The 8,281-nt window shown below is 41.1% G+C and overlaps 1 long non-coding RNA gene across 1 annotated transcript; it reads left to right on the top strand.

Moving 5' to 3' along the window:
- The first annotated feature begins 5,625 nt into the window (after window positions 1–5,625).
- Window positions 5,626–8,009, top strand: LOC149810558 (uncharacterized). The gene is made up of 2 exons (XR_016429158.1): window positions 5,626–7,666; window positions 7,768–8,009. It is a non-coding gene; the product is annotated as an uncharacterized LOC149810558 (long non-coding RNA).
- The last annotated feature ends 272 nt before the right edge of the window (window positions 8,010–8,281 follow it).

Raw genomic sequence — 8,281 nt, 5'->3', positions numbered from 1 at the left:
GAGCGATTTAGTGAACATTTGCCTTTTCATGTCGTATTTGGACTAGTGTTGTTTACTGTAGATAATAATTTCAATGTCGAATCCTAAATACCACGCTCATGGTGCACTCAATGCAACATCCATAGGCAAGGGTGGGCGACAACGCCCTGACGAGTTCGTAGATGACATCGAGCAGATGCAAGATGAATTTGCAGATGGGAACACTATCAGTAATTTTGTAAGTATTTGTCCACTATCAATTTCTAGGTCATCGGTTTGTATGTTTTGAAGTTCGTAAATTTGTGCAACCAGACAATGTGTGATTTTGTCAATTACATTCAGAGCAACCCAACGAGCAATACAGTACGCATCATCAGCCCTTATTTCATGGTATGTCTGGGCCGCTGTTGTTTTGTTTGCTTTTATGACGTACTCACGTTTCTTGGTGGTTAAACCTTACTATTTCGTGCAACAGATGTACGTCCGGCGAAAGCCATACGACATTGGATTCGCAGATGCACTACCTTGTTGGAACAGCGATGATGAGTGCGTAGACATTTCGAAATTTGGAAAGGTAAGTGAACAAACCTCTTCTCCAAGGTTTAGTCGTAACATCCCCATCACGATATATCTCTGGAATGAAAAATTATTTTATCGATTCGCAGATTTTACTTCCTACACTCTGGCAAAATCCTGACCATTGGGTCCTATACGAGATGAATTTTCAGGAAAAACAACTATGGTGCTACAACTCATTGGACTGCCACAGTGGCGTAGAACGCGACGCTATGCATTTGGTAAGCTTGTGCCCAAAGGTGAATCATAGCTATTCGAGGTGGATCAGACTGTAATATATTATCCCTTTATCACAGGCGGGATTCCTTAACGGGCTTATGGGTGTCGACATTGCCGAGTGGATGTTGCTCTGTGCTGACGATGCTCCGTTACAAAGTAATGGGGTCGATTGTGGCATATTCGTAATGAAGCATATTGAAGCAATATACAATGGAGAAGAACCTTGTTTCCACGCTGTATGAGCTTTGTATCCGATGTTATTGGGTATTCCTGTTATATATTGGTTTCACATTACCTGTTTTGTTGCAGGAACATATGCCGGTAATACGCGACGAAATATGCGGAAAATTGATTGAGTTTAAAAAGAACGGCAGACAAAATATGTAAAGTGAAACCTATTGATTGATGTCTATACAACCTAACGAGCCCCGCCATCACCGTTCTCGCCCTCCTCCTCGACAGCAACCCAGTCGGTGCAGTCGCGCTGAGGGTGGCCAGCAGGAGCTCCACCACGTCCTCTTCCTTTCCCTAGCGAGGAGGTCTCAGCGGAGCTGTCGTTCCGATGACGGGTGTTCATCTCGTTCCGGTGACGGGTGTTCTATGAAAAGTAAATCGTATTCAGAAATAGTTTTGTGTTGTATACGCATAACCAATGCTGGTAAAGTTGTTCTTCAGCAATGAAAAATACTGTACGGCGAAAGATATTTCTAAATATCGCATTCCGTGTATTGCTGAACCGACGATAATGTACACCTAAGGCGATTTCTTGGGACGCGTGTGGACGTACTTGTGGATTTATTTGAGATCCAAAAACTTGGTCCAATCGCATTGATTACGATTGAGAATAGCCCTCTGGCATGACATTGTTCAATTTCATTAATGCGGAGTGCATTTTTACTTAAGATTTGCTTTTGGTTTAATGAAACTGACGTATATACTCGAAAACTGACGGAGGGTGATAGAACGTTTCATTAATATTTGAATGACACAACACATAGTTCCACTTTGCTTCGCGAATAAGGAACCGACAAATCAACAATTTCTGCATAAACGACTTGTTCTTGAATCGAGTATATAGGCGGCTTCGACGCAGTTGTCGTATCCGTCTATACTTTTTTCATATGTCTGCAAGATCATAATTGAAGAAAACGTCGTTTAAAATTCAAGAAATTTTCAAATTCTTACACAAGTTTTCATGGTGGTAGCAGTGTAGTTGACGTTAGACCACCAAGCGTATCGCTTTGTACTATTCGTAAATTACGAAAGTGACATTAATGGCTGTTATTCACCACTTTTTTCATATGTCAGCTATAAAGTGATGTTTAAGCATACAACATTTCATAGCGATGTTGAATATTATCATTTCGAACATTACAAGTCTTTGTTCATTGCATACATCGCAGTCTCACTCTACGACTGTCAATCACGCGGGTTCAACGCACATCTTTTATCAATTACAAGCCTTTTAGATCCTCGCGACGCCTCCGTCAGTTTCTCCTCCGCAATTAGAAAGGATGTCAATTTTTTGCAGAGTTCTTCGCAGAATCCGGGTATATCAACCTGCAAAAACAGATTGTAAAGTAGAAGCAATAGACATGCACTTAATCCCTAATAACAAAGGCCAAGAAATGGCATACAGCGTCGAAACAGGGTTCTGCACCATTGTATATCGCTTCAATGTACTTCATTACAAATACGCCGCAATCAACGCCATTATCTTGTAAAGGAGCATGGTATGCCGTGCGATAGATCCACTCGCTAACATCGACTCCCAAAATGGCTTTGAGGAAACCGATCTGAGAATAATGCGGCCGACAGTAAATTCATGACCCCAGTACACGACACGATACTCATATAGATGGAATCTTACGAGATGGGAAATGTCTAGCCGTAAACCACTGTCAACTTCCAACGAATTGTAACACCATAGTTGTTTTTCGTGTAAATCCATCACGTATAAGACCCAATGCTTTTCAGATTGCCAGAGTGTAGGAATCAATATCTGCAAATAGATCAAAAAAATGTTGTTAGCACTGTTATGCTGTAATATTGCACTGTAGGTTTGTTTGCTTACCTTTTCACTTGACAAAAGGTCTCTGTAGTGATTACCGTTAACCCAATAAGGTATGCCGTCTTGAAATCCACAGAAGTATGGCAAACGGCGTAAGATAGTCTGCAAACCGAAACATTGCTAACACCAACGTTAACATACGAATCAATTGGACTAAATCAATAATGAAAAGTAACATAAAATACAACCGATATACCATGAAATACGGGCTGACGACGCTTACAGTCTGGCTTGGTGCGTTGCTTTTAATATAACTGACGAAATCAGATATAGTCTGTTTGCAGCAAATATGGTGTTGTTAACGCACGTACACATGGCTTACGTATATAGACAACTGCTACTAGTTTCATACTAACAAAATTATTGATCATGTTGTATTGTGCGAATTCACTGCGCATTCGGTTGATGTCCTCCAGGAGTGATTGACTAAGTTTTCGCCCAACTTCGTCGGTGGATGTTCGACTGAAATGAATGCAGACATTGCAACGAACGATACTGAAATTACATTATATAGTACACAAAAACAAATCGCAAAAACGACATGAAAGAGACGGATTTTGCTGAACATGTAGACGATGTGTAGACAATATACCCATGATTCGCCATCGTTGGTCGTGTAGTTGTCTTCGTCTGCCTCACCCACTACAATTTTCTATGTTCGAGGGCGGATCTCCAGGTTTATGAAGGAACCGTCGGTTTGATTGTTGCTGGTTCACGAAGTAGAAGACAAACACACCTTCCAATACTTGTGCGACTATTTATGACCTAAAAGATGTACTGCTCAACCAACATGATCGATGAATACTGTACGACAAATCAAACATTTATGGTTATCTGTTGGAACTGCGTAATTCGACTTCATATTCGCTGCATAGCGAGTTGTGGTTATCGCGGTAAAGCGATTTGTGCAGCAATACTCGGCCTTTGTAAAGGGTGTTAGTCAACACCGAATTGCGGTGTTAAACGATACTAGTATAACGCGATAATAAACGTTTGTTGATAAAAACCCGACGAATCGGAAAGATCCCACGGGTTGAACTACATAGCGATTGTGAGAAATTGTGGAGTATCACTCACACTTGCACTTCCACTGTTAAAGCGAGCAAAGTTCCCCCCTGTACCAGATGAAGAGGTTTACTTACCTCTTAAGAAATGAGGTGGGGAAGAGAAAAGACACATTGAGTAGCCTTTTATTTATAATATATGGATAAAACTTTTCACAAGGTAACAATAATGATTTTAAAAGGCAATTGGAGGTGTCGGGAACACGAAAGATTTGCTGGAGAAGAAGTTGAATCGACGCTACGTCATAGCTTTGCCAACTAAAGTTGGTAAATTGAACGGAATTCCTTTTTTGTTCCATGATTGATCTCTCTTCGTCCAGGCATGGCACCGATGTTGTGTAAGCTTCAATTAGTGCTTATCGCTTGGAGCTGCGTAAGTAGAGTTCGTATTCCCTGCGTAGCCAGTTGTGGTTATCGCGGGAAAGCGAATGTGCTGTCAGCTGGACAAGGATTTGTTGCCATCGCTGGATACTTTGTGTTGTGAGTCAGACAGCAATTTATGAGTAGCGGCTGTTAGCGATTTTTTGCTTCTGCAGGAAGTCGATTGATGACATCTCTGTATGGCGATTTGTGGTTATCGTTGAATAGCGATCTGTGGCATCGCAGCATATTGATTTGAGGGTATTGTTCGACTGTGAATCTAAGCGAGATGAGAAAGGTTGGTCAAGTAAGCTTTTTTGGGGCATTGAGCAAGGTTGTGCTTCATTTTATGATCTAAGTAGGCTTTCAACTGCGCAGGTGATAGAATACTTAGATCATAAGATGAACTGCAACCTTGCTCATTGCCCGAAAAAAGCTTACTTGAACAACCTTTATCATCCCGCTTTGATTGACATTCGAACAATACACTCAAATCACTACGATGCGATGCCACATATCGCTAATCAACGATAACCACAAATTGCCATACAGTGATGTCATCAATCGACTTCCTGCAGAAGCAAAAAATCGCTATCTATCGATTTAAGCAAATCCAACCACGAACCGCAAGAGGCATTGTGGAGATCGGGTCATGCAAAGAGGCATGACAACTAAATTAATAGCCCACACGAGATTCATGCGTCCCATACCTATCTGTCGAATGCATCAGAGCCTGTCATGAAAGATAAAATATTAGACACTGAATTAAGTTTCACAAGAAATGCATACCTCCTCGCAACATTGATTACATACCAAAAGACTTGTAAAACTGTAGCGATCGTTGCCAGAAACTTGGTAGGGAGGAATGTAGGTTTGAACGTTTGGTGGTACTTCTGCAGGGTATTGCTGCATGATGGACATTACACGAGTTAGCTATTTGACAAGCTTCACGCAATGGGAAGCAATATAATGTTTTACATACCTGTTCATTCGAGGGGCTTTATTGTCTTTTATTACAGGTTGGTTGTTTCTTAGTCCTGTTCTTGCCAACCAATTCTACTACACCCTTTGCCCTCCGACGACTGCGATCAGAGGCAGGTTTTCTTTTGATACCCTTCGCTTCATGAATATGTCCATCATAATCAACAACATTCACTATTGACTTGTTGAAGATAATGTTTACGCTTTGGCGCAACTTCTCGGGAGTGTCAAGCGAAACATGATTTTGACCTACGTTGTTCGATCCCATTATCTTCGGCTGGTATTCATTGGCTGCAACGGACTTAATGTGAATTAACTCCACGTTTTCAAGTAACTCCGTTGCAGCTTTTTTCACACATGCATAGCCTTCTTCACTTCTCGATGCCAAATCAGCAACATGCATGAATGACCTACACAATTGTTGGTAACGGGAGGCTATGTGGCACTTCTCGTCAACACCAGATTTACTCGCATTGTCCATAACGAGCTTTTCAATCTTCGCGCGTCTCTTCCATCTTCGCATTACGTAAGACTCAGGTATTTCTTGTATCTTCTCTTGATTGAGGGCCTATTATGTTCAGTTCTCTCTCTTTATATAAATATAGAGCGAGAGAACTGAACATATGGGTCCGGTCTACATCAAGTCAACCATTCCATGGCCGGATAGGATCATAGATCAGTTTGGAATTGGGTTGGGTATATATATATATATGGTCATGCATTATGGGTCTGGTCGACATCAGGTCAACCATTCCATGGCCAGATATGATCATAGATCAGTTTGGAATTGTATACAAATAAATCTGGGTCTATAGCTGTTGAGTTTTTTGGTTTGATCGGGAATGAAGCGAGTAGGTTGCCAAGTGGCATGGGTTCACAACCAGTCCGATAGGTGAAAATTGAGATGAAACCTAACAAAACTTTAGTGTTTATTAACAGAATTAGAAAAGTATCGTATAGATAAATTCATACAATTAGTAGGAATACGAATGAATTCATAAAAGTTTAAATCGGTTCAGGTATAAGGCTGTCAACGGGTTGGGTACCCGACCCACAGCGTATAATCAAACCCCTTCCAAATAACATATTGCCGGGTTTGGGTTTTGTCAGGTCACAAAATGGAATCCCAAACCGGAAGCGGCATAATTTCAGAAATTGATTTTTACTGAAAATACATATAAAACACTTGAGTCAGGTCAGGTACCTAGCAAAAAATCATAAACCAAACCCGGCCCATATATTAGTTGGGTCAGGTTTGGGTTGACCCCAATATTTTTAGGATCAGCACTTTTCATTACCATACCTGAAGATTCACGTTCGGGGGTACCCGGTATAAACCCAACCCATTGACAGCCCTAATATAATCGATTAATTTTTTTAATCATTCAATTCAAGTATGAATTAGTCGAGTCCTTGTCGGTTCACGTACAAATCGGACATAAGGTTTTGTTTGGGAACTGGTGGTCACAGGGAGTTTATGAATTTGAAAAAGTGGTAGCTGCCAACTTCTGGAATTGACAGCTAATAACTGTAGGAGGCCGTAAGATTTTAGTGCAAATACAAACGGGGAGACTGGTAGCTTAGTAAAAAAAAATCTTTTTAAAGGCAAGTTGAGACTCCTACCAGATATCTCTTAAGCCCCCATGTGGCAGAGGGATTCGAACCTCGGCCTTCAGCTTGGAACAGGACCCCGCTTACCACATGGGATACCACCTCGGTGGTAGCTTAGTAAAATTTTGCCAATAAATAAACTCCTAAATTGAATTCGGATATATACATGTCTCGGTAGAAATTGGTTTGGGGACAGTTCGAGTGTTTATCTTGAAGAACCAATATGATATCAGTTTCTAGCCAAGGAACCTGGGGAGGGCGAGCTACGCCCTCTCTTTCTTTGCAAGCCTACTATTAGAACCAACATCGGCTCCGCATGACTAGTAAGAGCAGTTAGTGCATGTCACCTTGTGTTGGGATGTTGCAAGTTGGAATCCAAATGGTATAATTGTATAACTGGTATGGGTCGGACTAACCCCAGCTTTCTCTGTCAAAAAAAAAACTACTATTAGAAAGAGAATAGAGAAACCTTATAGGAATTGATCCATGGATCGATTCAGACAACGTGAGGACACTCTCCCCACAATGGATGACTCATCAGATCTTAAATTTTCATGCACAATATCTAACCAACTACCTGTCCATGTCTAGTATCCAACCTAACTCATGGGTGTTTTAATTATAAAAAGGTCGGATCAGGTCTAATCAATTTGGTTTCTTGGTTGGATTCAGGTTTACACAGCCCAGTCCCACCCTACATAATACACCTCTAACAAATCTGCATTTTTGTTTCATTTTTAAGGTCTGTAGAGCATCACTCTGGAGTGCTTTGAGGACAATCATCAACTCCCTACTACAGTGAAGGGTAGTAACCATAAGCTTGGCTTTCCCTTTTCTTTTTTCTTGCTACTAAATCCAGGGACAGGCTCCGATCCTTATTCTAAACTTATTTTTCAATTGCTACAGGTCCTCAGAAGGTTCGACACCAGTCCACAGCAGGAGATTCCATCCATCTGCCTGATTCTCAGAAGGTTAGCCTGTAAGATTTCACTGCTCTCTGATTCTGTCTCTGAAAGTGTAATGTGGAGGTATCAGAAGGTTAGCTCATTAGACATGGAAGCCCATTCGTGGTTTGTTTTAGAATTATTTTATGATGATGATCTGGGATTTGGACACCTATATATATAATGATGTTTTAAATTTCTTGAGATTATTGGACTCCTATATATGCACCCCTACAAGTAGACAACGCTGACAAAAGACATGGATATTGATGCAGCAGCATATTTATAACCCTCCCCTGGCAGATGAGTTGCAATATGATTGCATAAATATTTGTGCATTAATCACCTGATCACCCCTTCAATTTTGGGGACAGGCCTGTCAGGTGTGGGGGCCCAAGACCTGATGGAGGGCGATCGGGTGCTTAATGCACCATTTTTGTGCAATCATATTGCACCTGATCCTGACTCTTTGAGCG

The sequence above is a fragment of the Nuphar pumila genome, unplaced genomic scaffold (genome assembly GCF_984573655.1).
Source record: "Nuphar pumila unplaced genomic scaffold, dmNupPumi1.hap1.1 HAP1_SCAFFOLD_299, whole genome shotgun sequence".
In the NCBI taxonomy this organism is placed as follows: domain Eukaryota; kingdom Viridiplantae; phylum Streptophyta; class Magnoliopsida; order Nymphaeales; family Nymphaeaceae; genus Nuphar; species Nuphar pumila.
Note: the sequence above shows the minus strand (reverse complement) of the source record. Positions and strands in the feature narration are given on the sequence as shown.